General features: G+C 39.0%; 1 protein-coding gene across 9 annotated transcripts in view; it reads right to left on the bottom strand.

The window, feature by feature from the left end:
• The window catches only part of LOC307177345 (uncharacterized protein), a 1102996-nt gene that overhangs the window by 289378 nt on the left and 789028 nt on the right, over positions 1–24590 (bottom strand). The gene's annotated exons all lie outside the window — the stretch shown is intronic.

The following is a 24590-nucleotide window of genomic DNA, read 5'->3' as shown; positions in this document are numbered from 1 at the left end:
CCTCAAATTGCCATTCACCTCTATGTAAAAACATGACTTATATCAGATGAAATGTCTCCTCTCCAGGTGTAACTTCTCTTTCTCTGTTATGGATCCAAACCCCTCAAACACCTGGCCTATAGATCCTCTTCCTTTCTAGAGGGTCCTTCCCCTGCCATTTAAGCATGTCTCAAAACAGCATCAAAACTTGTTGAACTTTTAATCGTGTTTCCCTCACATCAATGGGTCTTGAAAGAATAGCCTCCACTGGTTACCAATTTCTCACCTCCAGTTCGTTTCTCCACCCTTCTATCTTGGGTTCATCCACTACAAGCGAGTTAAATTTTCTCTTTTCGATTCAACAATGACCTATTGTTTTACTCCAATGAACATCTTCCTTTCCCTTGGCACTTGAGCCCTTTTCGGAACTAGACAATTTTGAGTTTTTTCTCCCTTCCTCCTACCTGGTTAAAGTCTCCTGTTTTATTCTGTCTGCCTTTCTAGAATGATTACTACACCCATGCTGCCCACACTCTCATCTCAAGCTTTAAACGACTGTATATATTCTCTACTAACATGGCTGATTGAAAGCCCCCAAAGTCACCCAAATTCAAACTGTCTAAAATTCAACCTTTCTTACTTCCCCTCCCTCTTCAAATCGAACTCTTTTTTAATTCCTGATCTTGAGGAAATGGCATTCCTCCTACCCAGCAAGTCTCCTAAGACAGAAATCTGAGACACTTTCCTCCTCACTATCAGCATTTCATGTACCATCAGGCCCTAAGGTCTGTGGCTTCTACTTCTAAATGGCTCTCATATCTAGTTCCTTCTCTGCATCAATGTTTTATTTCAGGTCTTCACCATTTCTTCCCTGGAACAATGCGATCATCTCCCGCCTCTAATTTAAATCTGATTAAGGTGTCACTCCATCCTACTGTTATAAACTGTAAAGGTGATCCTGTTATCTTCTCACTTGCAATCTTTTTGTTGTTCCCCAGGCATGACAGAGCTGAAGCGAGTAGGTGGGACCTCCACATACGCCCATCATTTGGTATCTGCGTACTTCTAGGAGCTCATCTCCTCCTCCTCCCTTATAAAACATTCAATGTTTGAGCCATACTGAATCAACTGAAGTTTCTTGAATGAACCCTACTCTAAGGGGCCTCTCAGCATTTTGTGCCTCCACTGCCTCCTTCTGGAATCTCCTGCTACTTTCTCTGCTTCATTTCTACCAGTTTACTGGATTCAAATGCAGAAGCATCTTCTCCAGAATGCCCTCCTGGGACTTCCACGCTGAATTCAATTTCTCTTTTCTGTTTTTTTTTTTATACTACCTTTTGCATCATTATCATTTATAACACTGCATTTCCATTGGTGAATGAATCATGTGCCTTTTCCACTAAAATGTGAAATCCTCCAAGTCCTTGCCTACGCCTTTCACATACGTATGTTAAACACTTAGCGGAGAGTCTGGCATGAAGCAAATGTTCTGTGTATATTTATTGACTAAACCAGACTACTATAATCCCAGATAAAATGGACAGATGTGTTACAATTACAGACTACACTGAGGTTCAAGTCGGCAGCCGGAGAAACCCAGTCAATTCACTAACAGGTCTTATTTATTATCATGCTGCCAAAGTTAATTTTCTATGTTTGCTTACATCCAAGTTATTGTGCTTGGGATAAAATGGTGACCTCCCGTTTGAATTTCACATATTTTGCTTTTCACAGCAGGGAACTGTACTAAGTCAGCATTTTTATGTCCTAAACTACCTTCAAGACATAAGGTCTTACTTAAAATAATAAATGATCATCCTTCAAGAGTCAATTAGAATCAGAATCATAACGATTTCTTTCTGGAAAGGACAGTCTTGAGAGACATGTATTTCAACTGCAGTTGAACCGACTCATGAATTTGATAATTTTCCTCCTGCTGTGAATGTTAGCTTCCATTCTGCTTTTAGCCCCACATCTATAGTCCTCTGCAACTGCAGAGTCTGCTGCAATCGCCAGAATTGTTATATAAAAACACATCTTTGTTTAGTGACTGTTGCAGTCATTCAGAAACGGTCTGGAAACTATAAAGTTTAGCCAAATGAAAATTTCAAGGATGGAAGTCATGTTATTGTTTTTCCTCAAACATATTGTTTTTAGCCTAGAGCAAAAGTAAACTTTAAGTGGTCCCTGCGGGGAGATCTGACATGAAGTGTTCCTTAAGCTGAAGACATATCCACGAAATGTAAAAGGGTAAGTGGGGCTCTCCGTGGTGCAGAAACTTCTTCACAGACATGTATGCAATGCCTTTGATGGACCAGTTAGGAGGCCCTGTGGATGTAAATGCTAGGTCCTGGGAAATGGCTCCCCTTTGAGAAGATTACTGTATCATGATGAGGTTTCATATATGTGTGTATATATAGTAGTGTATATATTTTACTGGGTTAGCCAACCCAATGTGTATATTATACACACACACACATATATATATAACATATATACACATCTGCTAATTTTAATCTGATGTGTTTGATGCTATGATAAATTATAGACAGTGTCCTATGGAAGCACAGATGAGTGACAGTCAGCTCCAGCGTCAGAAAATATTTGCTGAGGGAGCTGGCTAACCATCACACTTTTAATGGAGAGGTTGAGAAAGGAGAGGTTGATGGTTTTATTACATTCCAGAGAATTTGAAGCAGAAGACACACATGGCATGGCATGAAGAATGGAAAAGAATGGGGCACATATCTGGGCAATTTACAAGTGACTTGCTATTACTCAAAAAGAACTGTAGGCAGGGAGAAGCAAGATGGCAGAAGGACGCCAAAGTGAGAAGAGGCCAGGTCACAAGGAGTCTGGGTTCTGTTCCTTCTGGTAACAGGATGCCCTTGGAGGGTTTTCGAGCAGCGGCAAGTCATGGCCAGAGTTTCGTCTGAGGAGAATACTCTAACAGCCACGTGGAAGATGGATTGGATGGAGGAAGCTGGAAGCCAGACTAGAGACGGCAGCAGTACTCAAAGTGACTGATGTTGGGACGTGTTCTAGGACTTGGAAAGTGGCATGAAAAGAAAGACACGCATTTGAGAAATATTTGAGCTGTAAGGCCCAGAAATTGTTTTAAATGAAATCTATAGTCTGTGACATTTATCTGACATTAAATACATTAAAATAATTTATTTCACACCACACCCAATGCTGTTATCATTCACATTCCTACAGTTTCCCACCCCAAGTTGTTTGACTCCACCATTGCCCCAGCAGGCACGCTCACACACACACACACACACACACACACACACACACACGCACACTCATACACACACACACACCCTGGCTGAATATCCTTCACAATGCTCTGCTCAAAGGGTGCAGAGCCGCTCATAATCACATCACAGATGAAGTCGAGAAATTCAAGTTAAGGCCCAGGCACAGCTCTCATGAAGGTCACCTCAACTGGGGATGTCGGAGCAGAGATGGAAGAGGGAAAAAGTCACAGGGGAGCTGCGTTATTCTGGATTCTTCATCCCACTTTGAAAGCAAACGCACTGCCCTGGAGCGCTACACTGCAAAGGGAATCAAGGGCGATCACTCAGGTCACATGATCACTGTGGACAGTGAAACCAGATGACAGGGCTGCACTCCTCCTACCCACCCCCTTCCCAAGCGCACGGGGTTTTGTCTACACAGACTTCTCCAAATATAGCCCAGGTATGTCGTTTCAGGAGTTAAGCAACCACTACAGTTTGAGGTTTGCCTTTTGGTCCAATTTTGCAGAGTACAGTGTCTCAGTAAATACCAAATCTAAGTGTCTTCTGTTACATGGAGGCTGTCCAACACCAGAGGGAGTTAAGGCTCTCCATCAGCAGCGATGACCCACGTGTTCGGTTTTTAAAAGGCTCCCATGAAAAACTGAAATGGGGCAATCAATATGTTCATTTAAAAAAATTTTTAAGGTATATTTTGAATATACAAAGCTGTTCATTTGGTAAAATTCCTATGGTATTTCATTGTTCTTTCTTTCTTTTGTAATTCCTCTGTGAAAATGAAGAATGCAGTTGATGTAAAAACGATTTCTCCCTGTTTTGAAGGAAATTTCTAATGTGCGGAAGTCTCGTCTTTCTTACTGCAAGTGAGTTTGTTTTCAGATTTAGGCAGAGAGAAGAAATTCCTCTCTTCCCTCTTAAATTTAAGCAGACTGTTCTTAAGTGTGTTTTAAAAAAGGCTACAGAGGTAAAACTAGGCCACGGTGGTGATATTAGCTCCAGCAAAAATAGTCTGATTTACACTTGAATGCAGTTATTTCAGCTTTTCAAGTAATGTAATCTTAGGGAGACCTTGGTTCCAAAAATATGACAATGTCTTAAGTAGAAAATCAAACTTCACAGGATCATTTTGTTTCCATTAAATTCCACTCCGAATGTTGCAGAAGGCAATTTCTGGTTTTATTATTGTTAATTCCAAATATAATAAATATTCGTCTCAATCTGAGTTGATTTATTATCATTTAAAATAGGAGGCTATTTGAAGCTTTCACTATATAGAAGGTATCATAGGATCTGCTCCAAACTACTGTGTTTTTTAAAACTTTTTCTTTTGCTAAAAGTAGCATGGACTAAATTCTTAGAAAGCATACATTATAGGCATAACATTTTTTGAGGGAACAAGAATAATTCGACTTGCAGTTATTAAAGAATGTATCATCAAAATTATCGTTTTGTGGAAAACAATAATAAAAATACACGTGCGGTTATTAGAGAATATTGTCATTACCTACTATCCGTATTACCATTTTATATTTTGTTACTAATATTGAGCTGTTCTCTTCCTAGCTTGTAATTTCCCCATGATTAGGACTTTTTAAATTTGATATAACATCTCCCAGTCAGGTACTGACCTGTGCTATCAAAACTAAACTTAAAAATACCTTTGAGTCTAGTCTATGAAGCCTAATATCCTGTTATTCCTAAAGTAATCTGTCAGTTTCTTCAAGAATGCAGCGGTGATTATCTCTAACGTACTTAGAAAAGGATAGCAAAGTATCTGAACTCCGTTATCACCAGGAGGGAAGCAGAACCTAGTGTTAGCATCATGGATGGTGAAGACCAAGGGTCTGGATTCAAATTTTCACTCTCCTGCTTGTAACCTCTTTGACTTTGGCCAAGCTCCTTGACAAGTCACGTCTCATTATCTGTACCAAATTATCTGGACCTCTCTCATTTTTATCAACTGTTCACAACAGCGTGAGATTGTAGAAATGTGAGGATTATTGGAATTCATGATAGGAAATTCTTTGACATGTGTCTCCCATGTAATGTTATAAAAGTCTGCCATTTTTATTTTTGTATATTGGCTAATTCACATCACTGTTGGTATTTTTTGAGTGGGGGGAGAGGAAAAGGGGTTGTGGGACGCGGGGAGCTGAGACAGTGGTGTTTACTAGCCTTATTTTAAATACTAAGTAGTATAAAAAGGTCAATATCAGCCTCATTTTAATTAGATTATCTTAACTCGGCTGATGTGTGGAACTGGGGATGAGAAATAACGTTCGATCAAAAACCGGCCAAGAAGGTACTGGGCCTTTCTCATTCTATATGCTGAATATGAAGGCAAATGAGTAAAGTCTCTTGAAAGTTAGAAAAAAAATCTTGATACAAAGAACATCTTAGATTTAAGTACTTCATGTGTCATCCCTGGTATCAGATCAGTATTCATCATGCATCCAATTTTAAATATCTGCACTATTCCTCTCAACGCCTTTCTGAATTTGTTAGAGTTTACATTCAGAAAACATCTTTGCATTCAGATTCAGCAACCTTTCAACACTTGCAAAAAAGGAGAAATGAACACAGAATGGAAGCTGAAATGAAATGTGTCACCATTCTTGCACGTGTAGACAACAGGACCCTTTGCAGAAAGTGCTTCATAAGAACTTTAGTGTTTCAGATGTAGTAACCTCAATTCAAATCAGAGTCTATTACAGCAGTGAGTAAAAATATCAATGCTCCTTACTCTGGGGGGAGAAAAAGACATCTTTGCCAATGCTCTAGTCTTAAGGGTTAGTAAGCCTGCCATTTGATTGTCTTCAATCTGCTGTACGAATTGCCTACAAGCCTCTTTATCTTCCGCAGACATGATTAATGTAAGCATACATCAACGCCAGGGGCTCTACCTTCTCCACCAAGCTTCCCTTAAGAGGATCACCTACCATGGGGAACAATAAAAGACAGCTGGGACTTTTAAAAAAAATGGGTAAGGGTGGGGAGAAAATCCATCTATTTCACTACTAAACCTCAAATAAATAGATGAGCTCGCTAGCAGTGCCCTTGGGGCTCTAATGTGATACAAATTGATCGACAAATGTTCTCCCTGTAGAGAACTGTGAACAATTCAGCTCAAAAGAGCCAAAGACCGAGTTCAATCTCTTAAAATAGCACACCCTTGGTGCTTCAACCATTTTCCTTTGTTGCTCTTTAATTTGAGACATTTGTCAAGGAAAGAAAATATAAGTCTTCTGGGAATTCCCTTGTGGCGTTACAAAGGATGCAAATCTGGCCTGAGACGTGGCGAGCTTTCCAAGAAAGTCAAAACTCACACTGTTGCTTTTCTCATTTATCGCCCAGTTTTTCAGCTGGAGCTGGAAAATGGTCCCTGACTCCATCTGACAATGCTTTCCATGATGAATATGTATCTAATATGAAGAAAACTTGGACCATATGCTTTAGGCACCCTTAGGATTGCTGCTGAAACCAAAAGACTCATTCTTAATCTCCAAAATTATTTAAAAAGTGTGGATGGGGTGGTATGGAGAAGAAAACAAAAAAGGATCTTGGGCATGTCATCAGGAAGAAGGAAGCTGACGAATCTTGCGGTTTGTTTTGCTTGCTTATCCAGAAGAATGAGATCCTTTGCTGGGATTTCTTATCCAGCTTTATGTTGTTTGGAGCAAACCAATTTCTATTCCATAACCTCAATATCCCCCTCTGTCATATGAAAAGATCAGAGTATATAACTTCTAAGGTCTTTTTGGGAGCTGTGATTTTTATTATTTAATTTTGTTTGGAGACATTTCAGCCCAGAAAATTAGCAAACAAATTGCCAAACGCGAAAAATCTATGAAAAATATAATTTTCTTAATGACTTACAAGAAAACAAAAATACCAGGCAATATAAGAAGCCAAAAGCTCATTATGGTTTTCGTAATACATTTTAATTACATTTCTTCATTCCGGCAATCTTTACCTAAAGAAATCTGTGCCTAGATAACAGAATCTCAAGTTGCAGATGGATCCTTTGGTCCTACTTCCCTATTTTGTAGAAGAGGAAGATGTTGGCTGAATTTCAGAGCTCCCAAATTATAGGAGACAGCGAGAGGTGAAGAATAATTGTGAAAAAAGAGGGGCTACAGTACTTCCAAGGCATGTGTGTTCACACATACACTCAGTGCAAAGAGTAATTACTAAAATGCTACTGAGTGAAAGCTGAGTTGAAAAACACTTATTATATCCTTTCCCTTCAAGGGACTTTGATATGAGGGCTATGATATATACACGTAAATCCAATACATGGTATTATGTCATTAGAGCAGATAGAATGGTGTCAAGGAGGGAAGGCCATTTCTCACGGGGAGAGTCCAGGAAGGCTCTGTAGAGGATGTCATTTGAGATGGGCCATAAAACATGGGCAGTGTTTATATTTTAAAGACATTTTGGGAGGAAGAAACAGAATCCATCCATTTATTCATTCATTCATTTATTTACTCATTCACCCAACATCTGCTGAGCAATGACAAAGGAGGAGGCACTGAGTTTGATCCCAGACCACGAGATCAAAGAAAACAAGGTCTTTACCCTCAGGAGGTGGTACTTACTTGAGAAACAGCTAGGTGATCAGTTCACCTATGTCACAAAATATGTGTGAGGAATGGAGGACACGAGACAGGGAAGGTGGGTTGGGATCGAATCATGGAAGTACTTGAATCCCAGCTTGACAGACAATGAGAAGGTCACAGAGGTTTCTGAGCAGATTTCAGATATAGCCTGACCAACAGGGTGCCTTAAGTAAGAGGCCAAGCGGCCATAAGCAGCACTGACAGGTGAAGCTAAAGTCGATAGAACTCAAGATGGAAAAAGGAAAGAAAAATGAAGAAACACAGGTTAACAGTGACTTAGTACCTCTATTTGGAAAGCCTGAGTCAGATAATTCCCTTGAATTCCAGAACCAATATTTCTTCTGAAATGGTTCTCCTGAAGGGTTTAAATACTTTACAAATGCAAATGCTTGAAGTCTCAGTGAGACCAGAAGGACTAGATGGTGGGGGGACAGTGAAGCCCAGAGTGGTAGAGGGACTTGTCCAAGGTCACAAAGTGAGTCAGAGCAGAGTCAGGGAAAGGCTCTGTGAGTCATGGCGCCCAGCTTCTGCTCTGACCACGAGATGAAGCTCCTCTCTAGCAACAGAGGGAGGACTCACCCTTGATGTAGCCAAACTGGTTCTCTCTCTACATCTCTGGCCTCTGCTGATGGCAGGACCCTGTCTTGTTATGTTTTGTTCCACAGCCCAGAATAAGTTCCAAAGAATAATTCTGGGCTAGGTGGAGAAGTGGTAGCAAGGAGCTGGTTCGCCTTATAATAACTGTACCCGGCCACCCAGTGCAGGCAGCAGGGCCAGAGTCGGAAATGGACAGAGCAGATTCCCACAAGTTTGAAAATGGGGACCATTATTTACACAGTTGAGAAAAGAAGACCATGGATCTCATGGGTCAAGTGAGATGTTGGGAGTGTCTTCTCTTTGTTAATAAACCACTTCTGCTCGGGGATAGTATATCGGGATGAGGAACGAACATGTTAAGATCCACATGGCCTGAAGAGCTGGTTGACATTGTCATGGACGCTCACTGTTTGTTTGTTAAAATATATACGCTTGCTACCATCTCCCTATCTCTGAAACTCTAATTTACCCTCTCTGGTGAAAAGGATGCTTTTTACTGGGATTATTTTGAAACCTCCAAAGTCAATCAACTCTGATACTCGCCCTGGATAGAAACCACTGTTCGAAAATGCCAGATTCGTAGTATGGGCCCAAATACTAAATTTTCTTTCTTTTCTAAAGGTGACTTGTCCTTGCCATCATTCTTCCTTCAGGTCTTAGAATCTTCTTTTCCTGTTAGTCATGAATGATCACTGAAATTACTGTGAAAATCACATTTTAATATACTTTTTAGCTCACGATATTAAAAACATACTTTGGTCATTAATTGTATAGAAATACAAGTACTCCTTGTACAGATCTGTAGGTGTTACGTGCGGTTCCAAGGTAAACATATATTTACAAGCGTCTGGGAGAAATGAGTAATAATACATTTTTCTTATGAAAATATCAATTTGGGAAAGCCAGTGTACTCAATAATTCTTTATAGTGGAGGGTGTATTAATACAGTTTCTGTACTTGTACAGGCAAAATATTGCATTTAAAAATTTAAATTTCATTCAAGTGGATTATATACATATTCAAAAATTCAAACAGTCAAAACCACGAAAAGCTCAACTATATTGTTGAGGGATGCATGCATAAGTGATACAAATATAAATAAATGCAAAATCTATTATCACAGAAGTCAGGAGAGCGTTACCTGTTGGGGTCGGGTTGGGAGGAGGTTTTGCTCAGAGAGGGCATGTTGCGGGGGGGTGTCCTAGGGGCTGGCCCTGTTCTATTTTTCCATCTAGGTAGGGTCACGCAGATGTTTGCTTTATTATAGTGTTAAACCGTCCAAATACGTTTTACGCAGTCTTCTGTATGTATGTGATAATCCACAATAAAACGTTTCTAGAAAGTTGCATAGTCCTAGATGACTTCATAATGAAAGACAGCTGTTTCTTACTCCACTGGTCCTCACGGATAATTCCTTCTCACTGGTGAAAGCCACTGTAGCTGTTTCTAATGGTACTGATCTTCATATTTCTAAGGCAGATGCCTATATATCTATCTTTAATATTAAAAAATCTTGGGCTTCCCTGGTGGCACAGTGGTTGAGAGTCCGCCTGCCGATGCAGGGGACACGGGTTCGTGCCCTGGTCCGGGAAGATCCCACATGCCGCGAAGCAGCTGGGCCCGTGAACCATGGCCGCTGAGCCTGCGCGTCCGGAGCCTGTGCTCCGCAACAGGAGAGGCCACAACAGTGAGAGGCCCGCGTACCGCAAAAAAAAAAAAAATCTTACACATTGTATTTTCACTTTGCTCTATAGCTGATGGGGAATTAATTTGGGTGCTCATTACTCAACACACACAGGCGTGGGCGGGCCCTTCTCCATCCCCCCTTCTGCTCCCCCGATTTTTTGGTTGAATTAATATTCAGTGCACCTCTTTTTGTGACTAGGCATATTTTGTTTATAGCTGAGCCACCCAGTACTTTAAGACTGCGTGTCATTCTGTTTTGTACATTTTTATGTTCTCATGATAGTTGCGTCTGTTTTGTTTTCCTTTGCTTTTTGTCTTACGGAACCATAACTTACTTGGCTGCAAAGATTTCCAAAAAAGAACCATAAAACTTCTCTCAGTATATGAGTCCCACATTAGATAGTCTATGAGTTCGGGATGTGTGTATGTGTATATGTTTGTGTATTTTTGGGCGTCTTTTTCCCACTGTCTCAGCCTGAGGGAGGTATTGTTTAGGTCTGATACGCTGACTATCTTCCTAAGAACTCCTCTTCCCCAACCGCATGGGAGTTGTCCTCACTTCTTCCCTACCATAAATCCTACAAGTTCCTCTTTTATGGATTACTCCCTTGGAGAATGATGCCAGGAGCTTCCTGAAAAAAAAGATGTATGGCAGGTAATTTTTTGCAAGTTGGCAGGTCTGAAAATATCTCGATTCTACTATTACACCTCCTGATGGTTTGGCTAGGATTATATAGTTTGGGATTTTTTTGTTTAACTTTGAAGACATGTTTCCTCTGTACTCTTGCTCCCCATAATCCCATTCATGGCTTATTTTTGCCTGTGCCTTATCTGTGTGTGTTTTTTTTTTTTTCTAAAACTTTTAAGATGTTTTCTTTTTTTTCTTTCACTCTCTCTCTTTTTTTTTTTTTTTGGTGTCCTAAAATTTTATTATGAGGCACCTTGATATGGATCTATTTTCTTTCAGTTAATGCTGGACACAAGGTAGCAGTTTGAAAAGGAAATTGAGTCAGGAAAAATTCAAGACAGCAAGAGAAATGAAAAGACCACTGAAAACTTTCAGTCTGAAGTTTATGATGAAGCTATGGATTAAATAAATGGGAAGGAGCAGATAGTAGAGCACTACGAAGTCAAAATGGATAGCAGAGGAACAGGCTGAATGTTTTATGGGAGGTCATGGATTTTTTTAATTAGAACTGGTGTTTAGACCTGGTGATTCCAGCTCCACAGGTCCCTGCTTTGACCATTCAACCATGATGCAAAGGAACATCTTGCCAGGGACAGGCTGACTAAATGGTGGGGCCCACTGGAAAATGAAAACGTGGACCTCTTGTCCAAAACTTATCATGAATTTCAAGATGGCCACAGCAGAACATTAAACCAAACATGGGACCCTTCTAAGCACGGGGCTCTGCACTTTATAGAATGGATAAAGCGATTATAATTGTTTCATATACTCAGTGCTTACAATGTTCCATGGACTATTTTAACTTCCCTACATGTATTCACTCATATAACCATCACAAAACCCTAATGAGTTTGCCCCTATTGTTATATCTCTTTCAAAGGGCAGGAAAATTGAGGTTAAGTGGAATTAAGTGCCAGCTATTGATCTGAACCTAGATGTTCTGGTTTTCCAGGCCCTTCCTTTGTAACCCCTCAGAATGAATAGGTGAATGAGTGTAGGCAATCACTTATCCAACCTTTCAGAAGGTCAAATAATTTTCAAATGATTATACAAGATTAATTCCCTTTTCCAGAATAAATGCCCACATTTCTGTGTCTGTGCCCATTCTGTTCTTTGTCTAGAATGCTCTTTTCTGATGCATCTGAAGATTGCAATTCTTGTTCATTGTATCAAATGGGAGTCTTTTAGTTATAGATGAAAAAAAAATCAACCCAATCTTGATGAAGAGGAAAGGAGGAAATTACTATTCAGTAATAATGAAAAGTCTATAGATAGCTCCTTGTTTCAAGTATGGCTGAATTCAGGACTCAGAAGGTTACTGGCACCCATAATCCCAGCACTTAATAGCACCTCTTCTGTGCTGGTCCATTTTCAAGCTACTTGTGACCTCAGCAGCCCTAAGCTCATGTCACTACAGAAGCAGATCCTGAGAGCCACACACCCTGCTTCTTTAATAGTGACAACAAATGCCTAGGTTTTATAATATTTACTGACCCTGAAATTGATTAGCATGGGGTTTTATAATTGATTTTGCCTATGTTCATGTCCTCCATCCTGAATACCGGAGTATTCTATTTTTCACACCTCCATCCAATGTGGGTGTTTTTCTTCCTACCTGAATCATGTAGATCAAAGTCAAGGAGCTGGATCCCCACTTCACTCTTACAGTACTTTTATCACGAGAAGAGGCAGTTGACACTGAGATGTGCTAACATATTGAAACACTCCCCATACTCGTTGATAAAGAGCCCCTTCTCCAAGTTCCTGGAAACCTAGCCACTCTCTTAGGATCACCTTGCCCTCTCCAAGACCTATCAATCAGAGGGTTAATGACTGGCACAGCAGAGGGTTTCCAGGACTTTGCTCCAACTGCAAGGTCAGTGTTCATTCAGCTTGGTTGGTAACTGTGACTTACTGGTTCTATAATATTTTTATATGACATTTGAGAGAAGAGGTTTCATCTTTAGGAAAACTGGAACTTTTAGTGAGAGTGTTTTAGGATTCAATTTGATAGCAGGGCTTCCCTGGTGGCGCAGTGGTTGAGAGTCCGCCCGCCGATGCAGGGGACACGGGTTTGTGCCCCAGTCTGGGAAGATCCCACATGCCGCGGAGCGGCTGGACCCGTGAGCCATGGCCACTGAGCCTGCATGTCCGGAGCCTGTGCTCCGCAACGGGAGAGGCCACAGCAGTGAGAGGCCCACGTACCGCAAAAAAAAAAAAAAAAAATGTGATAGCAGATGGCAGAAAACCCAACTCTCAGTGGGTTAAACAACATACAGGCTTCTTTCTTGTTCTATTTCTTTGTGTTCTTGTTCTTTTCTTTGTGTTCGTAAAAGCACAGGTGAACAGCCTGGGGCTGGCGCGCCAGCGTCTGAGCTATTGAAGACTTGAGCTTTTTCTATTGTATGGTTCTGCCAGTCTTCATAACTAACTATCAGCTTGTGATCCAAGATACTTCTCAAGCCCCAGACATCATTTTGCATTCCACACAACATGAAGATAAAAAAGGAAGCAGAAGGGCGCCCCCTTCTACCCCTTAATGATGCCTCCTGGATACCATTATTTCTCCTAGAAGTCACACATACTATTGCCCTTATATTCCATTGGTTAGGACTTAATCACTGCATCTAGTTCCAAGGGAGAATGTAATTGTAGTAATTATTTCAGAGAACTATACGCCTCGCCAAAGAGTAAGATGCTATTATTGTAGAAGGGAAGAAATCCCAGGTATGAATAGATAAACAGAAGTCCCAACCACAGCTAATCACTTCATAGTCTTTGACTTACCATGGGAAAAGGACCTTAGGAAGGAAAATAATTCTTCAAGAAAAGTTTGATGGGAGATTGGAATCATAGACCATCCCCTGCAAAAACGGGAAGGAAAGGTCCTTATTTTATACCCCAAGCTGCTGATGAGGGACCATCTAGAAACCATGACTTTTATTCTGAAGGGAGAAAGTGTCTCTTCTAAACTCTGTTTTCCATACCTCCATCCAATGTGGGTGTTTTTCTTTCTGCTTGATCTCAACCACATATGGCACATGAAATACAAGCAGGAGTTGTGTATGTTCAGACTTCTAACTCCCCTGGCTTATACTTGTCTCTCTCTTCTCCAGACTCTTAAAATGCTTGTAGTTTACATGAAGCAATACAATTAATTCATTGAACAAATATATCATGAACATCTGCTATATGTAGAACAGTCTTCTCGGAGCTGGTGAAACGTTAGTAAACAAAACAGACACATTTCTTCAAGTATAAAAAGATTAAAATTGAATTAGTAAATGATAGTGTGTTATACTAAGTGTTAGGGGACAAAATAGAATAAGGAATGGGAGACTGGGAGTGCTGGAAGTGGGGACTTGCAATTTTAAAATAAGTGCCTCATTGAGAAGTTGATATTTAAACAAAGGAGGCAAGGAAATCAGCCACTCAGAAATGTGCGAGAAGAGTATTTTCAGGCCAGGGAGGAAGAAGTTCAAAGGTCCTGAGGTGGGAGCGTGCCCATCCCACGAGCAGTAGTGAGGTCTATATCTGTATGCCTCTACTTGGGTGAGGAAGTGGGAAGTGAGGTCAGAGACTAGACCACAGAGTACTTAGTAGGCTGCTTAAGATTTTGTCTCCTGAGTGAAATATGAAGCCATGGGAAGGTTTCAGGCAGAGGGGGGGCACCATCTGTTTTAAGTTTTAGAAACATCCTACAGGTTGCAGTATTGAGATTAGACTTTCAAGGAGTCTAAGAAGAAGCAAGGAGAGCCATTAGGAATCTACTTCAATAAGCTAAGAAAATATTAGAGAGAGCGAGTAATAATGCAAACAGGATAGAGTGACAGATTGGACATGGAGTGTGAAGCAAAGCGGGGACTCAGGAACGACAGCAAGATATTTGGAGACTGTATCTGTTATTTGCCTGAGACAGAAAATGGGTAGCTATTGGAGAAATCTCACTAGTTCAGTCTATTAGACATCCAAATGCAGATGTTGAGCAGCTGTCTGAGGTTCAGTGGAACATCCTGGGCTAGAAATGTAAATGTGGGCATTCATAGCATATGGGTGGCATTTAAAATCACAAATGTGCACGGACAGAAGAATGGATAAAGAAGTTGTGGTACATATATACAATGGAGTATTACTCAACCATAAAAAAGAATGAAGTAATGCCATTTGCAGCAAGATGGATGGATCTAGAGATTAACATACTAAGTAAAATAAGTCAGAAAAAGACAAATATCATACGATATCACTTATATGTGGAATCTAAAAAAATGATACAAACGAATTTATTTACAAAACAGAAACAGACTCACAAGCACAGAATCCTAACCACTGGACCGCCAGGGAATTCCCCAAACAGTTACTTTTTTTAAAAGTTCTATTCTTCCTGGTTTAAATGTTTTTTTTTTTTCATTTTATTGTGAAATGTACTATCCACAGAAAAATGAATAAAATGTGCACTAACGTAAATCACATCTAACTAAATAAATATAATAAAGAAAAAGAATGTCACCTTCAACTCATCCTGGCTTGTGTAATAATTATTTCCCTTTTTTCTTCATTGTTTTATCACCTATGTATGTTTCTGTAAGCAACAGAATTTAGTTTCATCTGTCTTTGAAATTTATATGAACACAGTCATATTGTCATCCCTTTGTGTGTATTTTACGGTGTGTGTGTGTGTGTGTGTGTGTGTGTGTGTGAAAATGTTAACATTTACAGAATCTGGGTGAAGGCTATTTGGGAAAATACTTAATATTGCAATATTTCTGAAATTCTGAAATTGAAAATAAAAAAGAATAATATAATTAATAAAGTATTTTAAATGTGTACTTTCTATCCTAATTGTGCAGTGTTACCTCTGTCATATATTAAGTGTGTGTGTGTGTGTGTGTGTGTATACACACACACACACACACATATATGGTCTATTGAGCTATCAAATACTTCTGCATTTATCTATATATTATTTATCTCTGTGCAAATTCCACATTGATGAATTACTATAGCTTTGTAGTATGGTCTGATATCAGGAAGAGAAAGTTCTCCCACATTGTCCTTTATTAGAATTCTTGTCTATTTATGATTTGTGCACTTTCATGTAAATTCTAAAATCTACTTGTCAAGGTCTATCAAAAGGGAAAAAATTGGAATTTTTGTTGGGATTGCACTAAATGTAGAGATCAGTTTGAGGAGTTGAAGTCTTTACAGTATTAAGATTTCAATCCATGAACGTTATTTATCACTATGTTCGTTTATTTAGGTTTTCTTAAAATTTCTCCGTAACATTTTATATTTTTTTCTCAGAGATATTGCTCCCTTTTTTAGATTTATTCCTTAGTATTCCAATTGTTTATGTAATTGTAAGCAATATTTTAATAATGTATACATTAATGTATATATTATAATATACATTCAGAAAAATAAATGTTTATCATGATGCATTTGCACAAACTCAATACACCCATGAGACCGAGACGCAAATGAAAAACAAGAACATTATCAGTTTCCTAGAATCACCCCTCTTTCTGCCAGTTACCACCCCACAAAAAGAATCACTGTTCTAACAGAATATTTTCGTTTTGCCTGTTTTTGAGCTTTCTATAAATAAATCATACAGAATGGACTCTTTGAGTCTTTTTTCACTTCTTTCATTATGCTTGTGAAATTCATCATATTGTTATGCACAGTTGTAAACTGCTTCCATTTAATGAATTTACACCAATTTATTTATTCATTCAACTGCATTTTAATAGTTCCCGGTTTTTGGTCGTTATCAATAATGACACTAAGGGCATGCTGATATATGTTTGTTTGTTTTTTAATACATGTGCACAGTTCTGTGGAGTGTACATCCAGGAGTGCAATTTGGGGGTATATAGAACATGCATACATTCAGCTTTACTAGCTGCACCAAATCATTTTCCAAAATAGTTGTACTGATTTACACCTCCACCAGTGCCTGTGAGACTATAGTTCCCTCCACATCCTTGCAATATACTTGGTATTTTCTCTCTTTTCCATTTTAGCCATTCCTTCAGGTGGATAGTTTCATCTCCTTGTGGTTGAGTTTTACGGTACCCTGAGGACTAGTGAGCACCTTTCCATATGTTTATTGGCCATGTGAATGATTTCTTTAGTGAGCTGTCTATTCAATTCTTCTGGCCCATTTTTTTATGGAGCTGTCTATCTCTTTTTCTTATTGATTTATATGAATTTTTACATATTCTGTATATAAATCCTTTGTCAACTCTATGTATTACAAATATCTTCTCTAACTCTGTGGATTTCCTGTTCCCTATTTTAATGGGGTTATCTGATGAATAGAAACTATTTTAATACAGTCCTACCAATTCCAAGGTAATATCTTTTAGTCAATATTTACGATTGATTCTTGGGTGCTGAAAAATAATTCTCCAGTTATTTACTGCTGTAGTCTACATGTGTTTATCAAGTCAGATTTGTATATTGTATTGTTCATATCTCACCCTGTTCTTTCTGATATTATTGTCTTCATGAGCTAGCTGTTACCAGGAGAGAGATGCAGTCACCTCCCATTATAGTCAGGAATTTGTCCTTTCTCTTTAGCTAGTTTTATTTTGGCTTAATGTATCTCAAAGCCATGTCATTTAGTCCATATACATTTAGAATTGTTACTTTTTTCTGGTGACTTGAAACTTTTATCACTATAACGTGATTCTCTTTAACACAAAAAGTATTAGTAGTATAGAAGCTATTCATTCTACATCTGCTTTTAGCAAGGGCTTTGGTCTCAACAGCGTAGCCTATTGTTACTGGAATGGAAGTCTACATTTAGATCTTTAATCCTTCTGCAACTACTTTTTATATATGGTGTAAAATAGTTTCATTATTTTCCGATGGCAAACCAATTGCTTAGTGCTATTTATTGCTAATTCCTCCTTTTCCCAGCAATTGGTCAGGTCATCCTGTCATATTTCAAGATTCCATATACGAGTGGGCATGTTTCTGGACTCTACTTGCTCCACTGCTGAAACATATGTCAGTGTGTATTAAGGAGCGAAAATTTATGGGAAGGCTGCAACGAAGTTACCTGTAAACAAAGCACCATGATTACAGCGTTGATGGCTTTTACCTGGACTGGCAAACCTGGTCTCTAACTTTGGCAGCCACAAGGGGGCAGGGAAGGGTATTAATTGGGTCAGAAGTCAAGTCCCAAAGCTGTCCCAGGCCCACATCAATCTAGGATTCCAAAAGTCTTCAAAACAGTAATATTGGTATGAAGCAGGAAGATGATATAGAAACATATATGAAATTAAAGGCTCATTTGAATGTTGCTAAATATTATCAATGTACAGTCAGGATACACCTTTTCTATTTTATAAAGACTTTTATACTATCAACACTTAAATATTTTATCTCTGTCATTTTGAGCTATCAAAAAGTATACCCTGGGTTTCCCTGGTGGTGCAGTGGTTGAGAGTCTGCCTGCTAAGCAGGGGACACAGGTTCGAGCCCTGGTCTGGGAAGATCCCACATGCCGCGGAGCAACTGGGCCCGTGAGCCACAACTACTGAGCCTGCGCGTCTGGAGCCTGTGCTCTGCAACAAGAGAGGCCGCGATAGTGAGAGGCCCGCGCACCGCGATGAAGAGCGGCCCCCGCTCGCCACAACTAGAGAAAGCCCTTGCACAGAAACGAAGACCCAACGCAGCCAAAATAAATAAATTAATTAATAAACTCCTATCCCCAACATCTTCTAAAAAAAAAAAAAGTATACCCTCTTTTCCACCAAGCAATTGTATGTATCATATATATGATACATTTGTCATATATATGATACATTTGTCATATATATAATACGTTTCTGTTTGTAGATACTCACATATATTTCATGATATAAATTATTCATTGTGTAGATAAGTGGGTTTTTGTTTAAATATTTTCATGTAGAGGTTTTCATCTCATATATATATATATATATATATATATATATGAGATGTAGTTGAGAGTAAAGAGTATAGGTTTTTAATATCTCTAGTTTTAAATATTTTAGAAGTCTTTAGAAACTTTCATCCTGGTATATCACAGATCTGAATTTGTATAACTCTTTAATCTTTCTGTAACCCCAACTCCAACAGAATCTCCAGTTCAGGAAGACTTGTATTTTAATCAAGTCCAATTAATATTATGAGCTCTAAATAAGCCACCACAGAGTGCCAATTATAACAATATACTATTTTCACTTCTTAGCTGAGGGGAAAGAGTTAGTGGCAGAACCTTGGAAATATTTTTTTTTTCTGTACATTGAAAGCATATAAGTGAAATGGAATATGATTATTTCAGCCATAAAATTAGCCATGCAGTTCCTGAATGCTTGGGCCATGGGACAAAACACACAATTTCTTGAAAGGAGGCTAAAACATCGTACTGATTATATCAACCTCAAAACAAAGTTTTGATAAATCATTGTCATAGTCATACTAACTCCCAAAGCTGCTGTTTTCTCTACTGAGATTCCACAGAAAACACTTAAAAATCATAGATATTTTAGGTTGTATATGAAATTAAACTCGCTATTGCTTTTCTACCCAAACATTCATTGAAAACTGTGCTCTAGAGCTAAAATTTTAGGAGGAAAATAGCAAACTTGATGATCAAGTCCTTGACCAAGTTACCATCCCAATGAAATGTCATTTTTCTTTCCCCACATCATGTGCAAGAGGTTTTTTGCCTATCTGGATTTATTTTCTGCGTCATTTTTCCTGTGTTCCTTTTCAGTCGGAATGCAAACTAATATTGTTTTAAGACTTTTTTCTTCTTTCTTTATTTGTTTACGATGTTCAGCTAGTGGTGGAGGAGAGTGAAAAAAAATGTATGAAAGGTCTAATCACAAGGCTATCTTTTAAATGATACCTTCAAACATCCTGAAATTCTACATTTCCCAGCTCATTCCCTTATTCTTGACGAATATTTCCCTCTTTTTTATGATTCTCAATATGAACAGCACCTGCATGAACATTTCTGTTTGTACATACTCCCATATATTTCATTATATAAATTACATATTGTGTAGATAAGTGGGTATTTTGTTTTTGCTTAAGTGTTTTCATGTAGAGATTTTCATGGAATAAGACAGAAAGGAAATCGATTCTAAACTTGGCTCGTTGCCTGATTTATTTTATTACTACCTTATTTTACACCCAGACACAAGTTTGTTTTCATGGCTAAGATAAAGAAACTGGACAAGCGGTTCCCTTCTGTGGGAATTTGGCCTCATTTATGTGACACCAGATTCCCTCCACCCCTTCCTCACCACCACTAGACTCACCTCTAAAGTGAGCTAAAATATTTATTGGGTTATGAGGGTGAGGGTTCTTTTTTCTAAAATTTCATATAAAATAACGGTGCAGTATTGGTCTTGACCAACAGAGTCTAAGGCTCCTTTGTGACCACTAAATGTAGGAAAAACCACAAATTACTGTTGGAGAGGGGCTGGCCTTGGGTTCTGGCTTCAATGACCCCCTCCCCCTAAATTCAAATACCCTGCATCTGTGTAAATAAACATCTCTAGGTGTATGGTAAGGGAATATTTAGCACGAATACGTTTCATACAAAATTAGCAGCAAAGAAAAACTTTAGACTTGTAATTATATGAAAAAAATGTAAGGCATTAGTGTAATTAAGGTGTTTCTTCCTTTTCCCTTAGCCAGGTAGAATACGATCCATAGTCTTTTTCACGGAGACTCTCATTGACTGAGTTTCCGAAGCGCTGTTTTTCTTCTTCCTCCCGTGAAGACTTATAATGACACTTTTATTTTGTCAAGTCTAACATGAAAAGTGTATTGGTTATAGATTTAGCATAGTGTTTCTGCCAATGGGATCTAGGGAGCTAATAGATAAGCTTCTTACTTAGGAGATATTGGCTAGAGGTCTCATAGTTAATCCATAAATAGAAAGGAAATGAATTCAGACAAGATAAAGGCTGAGTTATTTGGCTCTAGAGAGGGTGTCTGTAGCTTTCGCCCTCGTTTTCCCCTCTATTGGCTGTTCTTTTCCTCTTTCCAGGTTTTGGTGTGAAAACTAGTTTTTTGAAAGAAGCATCGAAAATTCTAGCTCGAAGTCTCATTTAGTGAGGTCGTAACTCATAAAAGTGTGCCTTCAGAATTTCTTACTTTTCTTTATCTTGTGCTAGAGTGACCGACCATCCCAGTCTGTCCTGGTTTTAGCACTGAAAGTCGTGCATCCCGGGGACCTCCTCAGTTCCAAACAACCATGCTTAGTTGGTCACTCCACTGCATACACTACGTCGGAACCATTGCCTTACGTCTTCCTGTCTGCGATTTTCTTCCTCCGCATCTAGATCTTCCTGATGATGAAAGCAAGGTCACATCCCGTTTCCTGCAAGTAGTCTTCAATCCTCATTCCCTAACTTTCTGTGGTTCTTAAATTGTGCTTCACACAATCAAGCTTTTCATTAAAGGCTGTCTTGCCTTGCCTGAGAATTATTTTGGACACATTCTCTACCTTTCACCAAGTAGACTCTAACTTACTATGGAATAGGGTCAAGGAGGTAAAAGGGAGCTCGTCTCTGAATCACTGCTGTGAATCAGGCACTGTACTAGGTATCTGGTCTCATTCACAGCACCATACCCTATGAGGCTGGGATCATTACATCTATTTTACAGAAATCGGTGAAGTTCAGACCGACAGGGTAGTCACTGACCATGCAAACTGAAATCCAGACCTAGCCGGCTCCTTCTGATACACCATACTTAGTGCACAGCAAACACGTCTAATGTTTCTGAAGTTTTCACAGCTCTGAACAAAGTGTGGAGGCCAAAGCACATTCTCAAGTAATACCTGTCATTGTGTCTACACTGCTCTTCCATTTAGATCTACAAACCCATGCTAATGATGGCAGGGAAGAGAATTCTTTTAAAGAACAGTAAATCATAGAAAAATGTGTCTTTTATCCAATTTAAGAAAAGTTGTATTTCATAGATTAGTGTTCTAATATCATAAATGTATTCTCTCTGTGTCTTGTTCTTTTAGACTTAAAAATAAGGTCATGAATGTGTCCTATATCCATAATCTATCTATCTATCTATCTATCTATCTATCTATCTATCATCTATCATCATCTATCTTTAGGTCTTGTCATCATTTGACTTTTCCCCTGGCTTTCTTATTTTTTCCTTTTTTAAAAATTCTTTAGATCTCCACTACCCAATACAGGAGCCGCTAGCCAAGTGTGGTCATTAAGCACCTGAAACTTGGCGAGTCCAAAGTGAGCCATTCTGTAAAATACACTCCAGATTTTGAAGACATGATAAAAAAATAAGAATGTAATATCATTCATTAGCGACTTTTTATATTGGTTAAATGTTTAAGTGATAACCTTTTGAATATATTGGGTTAAATAAAACATTATTAAACTTAATTTTGCCTGTTTCTTTTTACTTCTTTTAAAATGTGGCTACCAGAACACTTAAAAATGACATGTGGCTTGCACTGGATATCTATTGACTAGCACTGCTTTGGATAATTTCTAGAGACATCAGGCGATCAATACTTTTTATTCATTTTCCTTTGGGATAATCCCATATTTTAATATAGTCTTACAGAATTTCCCCCAATAAAATGATATATTTAAATATTACATATTAGGTATTTAAATTAATAAAATAGCAACATATGTCCCTACTCATGGTCAGACAATGATTTTTTTTTTTCTTGATAAAATAACTCATGGTAAAAGGCAAGTTATATAGGTCCCACGAACATAAGTGTGACAGCGAAATTCCAGTCTTGTTTTTGAGGCATGAGGTATGATATTCAAAGAAATACATTTAATAAGCCTCTTCTTATTTTGGATTGCTATGTTTGCCATGGAACGTAACTTGAATCAAATTGACAGTAACTAAAAATAGAGCACAACGAAGTAGTTACTAGGAAGACATAAAACATTTCGGGGGGCAGGGGGAATATTGCACAGTTCAACTACTTTTAAAAACCTTCTTAGATCTGGAATCTGTGACATTCAGACCTGACAAAGTTGTGCAGTCTGTAAAACATACTCTTATCAAAGGATGGCAGTAAGTTGCTTTGTTAAAGCTCTAACAGGAAGCAAAGTGCTGCACTGACTTGTAGCTGGTGTGAAAATTTAGAAATTACAAGCAAATGTATGTTATTTCTAAATGATATAGCTTTCTACAGTTCCATTGCCAAATCCTAGCCAATAGGTTGATAAAAAACCATAGGAGAGGAAGCGGGTGGGGATGGGTTCATTGTGTGTGTGTGTGTGTGTGTGTGGGATCTCCCACTCCAGGCAACCCAGCAGGCTCTCTGTTTCAGTAGCTGAGGCGTTCTGGAGTTACACAGTGCAGGTAGCAGCCTTTCTTAGAAGTCTCTCCATTTTTATTATTCTAATTTCTTATTCAGGAGCCTCTGGGAAAAGCAAGGTTTCCTGATTTAAAGAAAAGAGACAAAAACCTGAGTGTGACAGGTGTAGACTTCAGTCACTAAAGAAACAATGACTATCAGGGTCATCAAATAATTCTTGGACACCTCAAAATGTTTCTTGTCAGCAGAGAGCTGGAGCAGGCATTCAGAGAGGAACTCAGGTGTAAGGCACCTGCAGCAACCTTATCAGCAAGGTGGCGTTTGGCACTATCTCTAGGGATGTGGTCACATCACTCAGGCTCTTTGATCTCAGAACCTTCATCTTTGAACAGCGGAGAAGCATTCCTATTTACTTTTCTCTTGCTCTGCACCTGAAAATGACTCTCAGTACACTCATAAAATCATTGATGATGATAGCTTCCTGAGGATCAAACACTCAGAGTATTTTAACAAATAAACGTAATATTGATAATAGAGTCATTTTTTAAATCTCTTTCAGGAAATGGCTGATACAGCAATCGAGCTTTACAATGAGAATTAATCATGTAGAATTTCTGACTAAAGTGTGGAGGGGCATTTGGTATCTGCAACTCTCTACTGGGTGAGTAGCGTCTCTTGCAGGAGTAATAATTAGCACAGGCATTTATTAAGCACTTACTGTGTGACAGGCATGCTGCCTGGCCCTTTACATGCACTATCCTCCTCATAGATCTATGATAAGGTGCTATTATTATCTCCTTTTTAGAGCTGAGAGAATTGGATTCAGTAAGAAATTGGCCTAAGGTCAACATTTAGTAACTGGGGAAGGGGTCTGGGCCAGGAAGACGTATTCAGTGTTTCTTCCACCTCGGGCATAAATGCATCTGTTCCCTGGGGCAGCTTAGGAAGTCACAGCTCTGCGTTCCAGCACTGGAGGCTCTGATACAGTGTCTGGGATAGGGTCTGGTGATCTATTAAATTCAGAAGGTCCTTGAGGGAATCTGATGTGAATGAAAACATCAGAACCACTGATCCGATACCATGGTGCTTAGAGGTCAATTTCTCTGCCACTGTCCCTTGTGACTCTGCATCTGCGACTCTGCTCTTGGATCTCGTTTAGTCTTTTGAAAGCTTTAGTGATTAATTGGAAGCCTCCCCCTTTGGCAATGTATTCGGCAGTTGCCTGGTTTATGTGCTTCTTCCTCTTGGCAGAAGTCAGGATTTGCATTGTTTACCAGCCTCCCTGCGTGGAGAGATTAGTTATTTATTTCTTAGCCTTGGCTTCAGTGAGTCTGCCGATAGGAATCATGCCAGAGAATGAGTGCAGACCTTCATTCTCAAATTAGAGGCTTGGGCTGCTCTATACAAATGATACTCTAGCTCAGCCCTCAAAGTGC

This window comes from Stenella coeruleoalba, assembly GCF_951394435.1.
Source record: "Stenella coeruleoalba genome assembly, chromosome: 19".
Classification (NCBI taxonomy): Eukaryota; Metazoa; Chordata; class Mammalia; order Artiodactyla; family Delphinidae; genus Stenella; species Stenella coeruleoalba.
The sequence above is the reverse complement of the archived record's forward strand: the minus strand, read 5'-3'. Positions and strand labels throughout refer to the sequence as shown.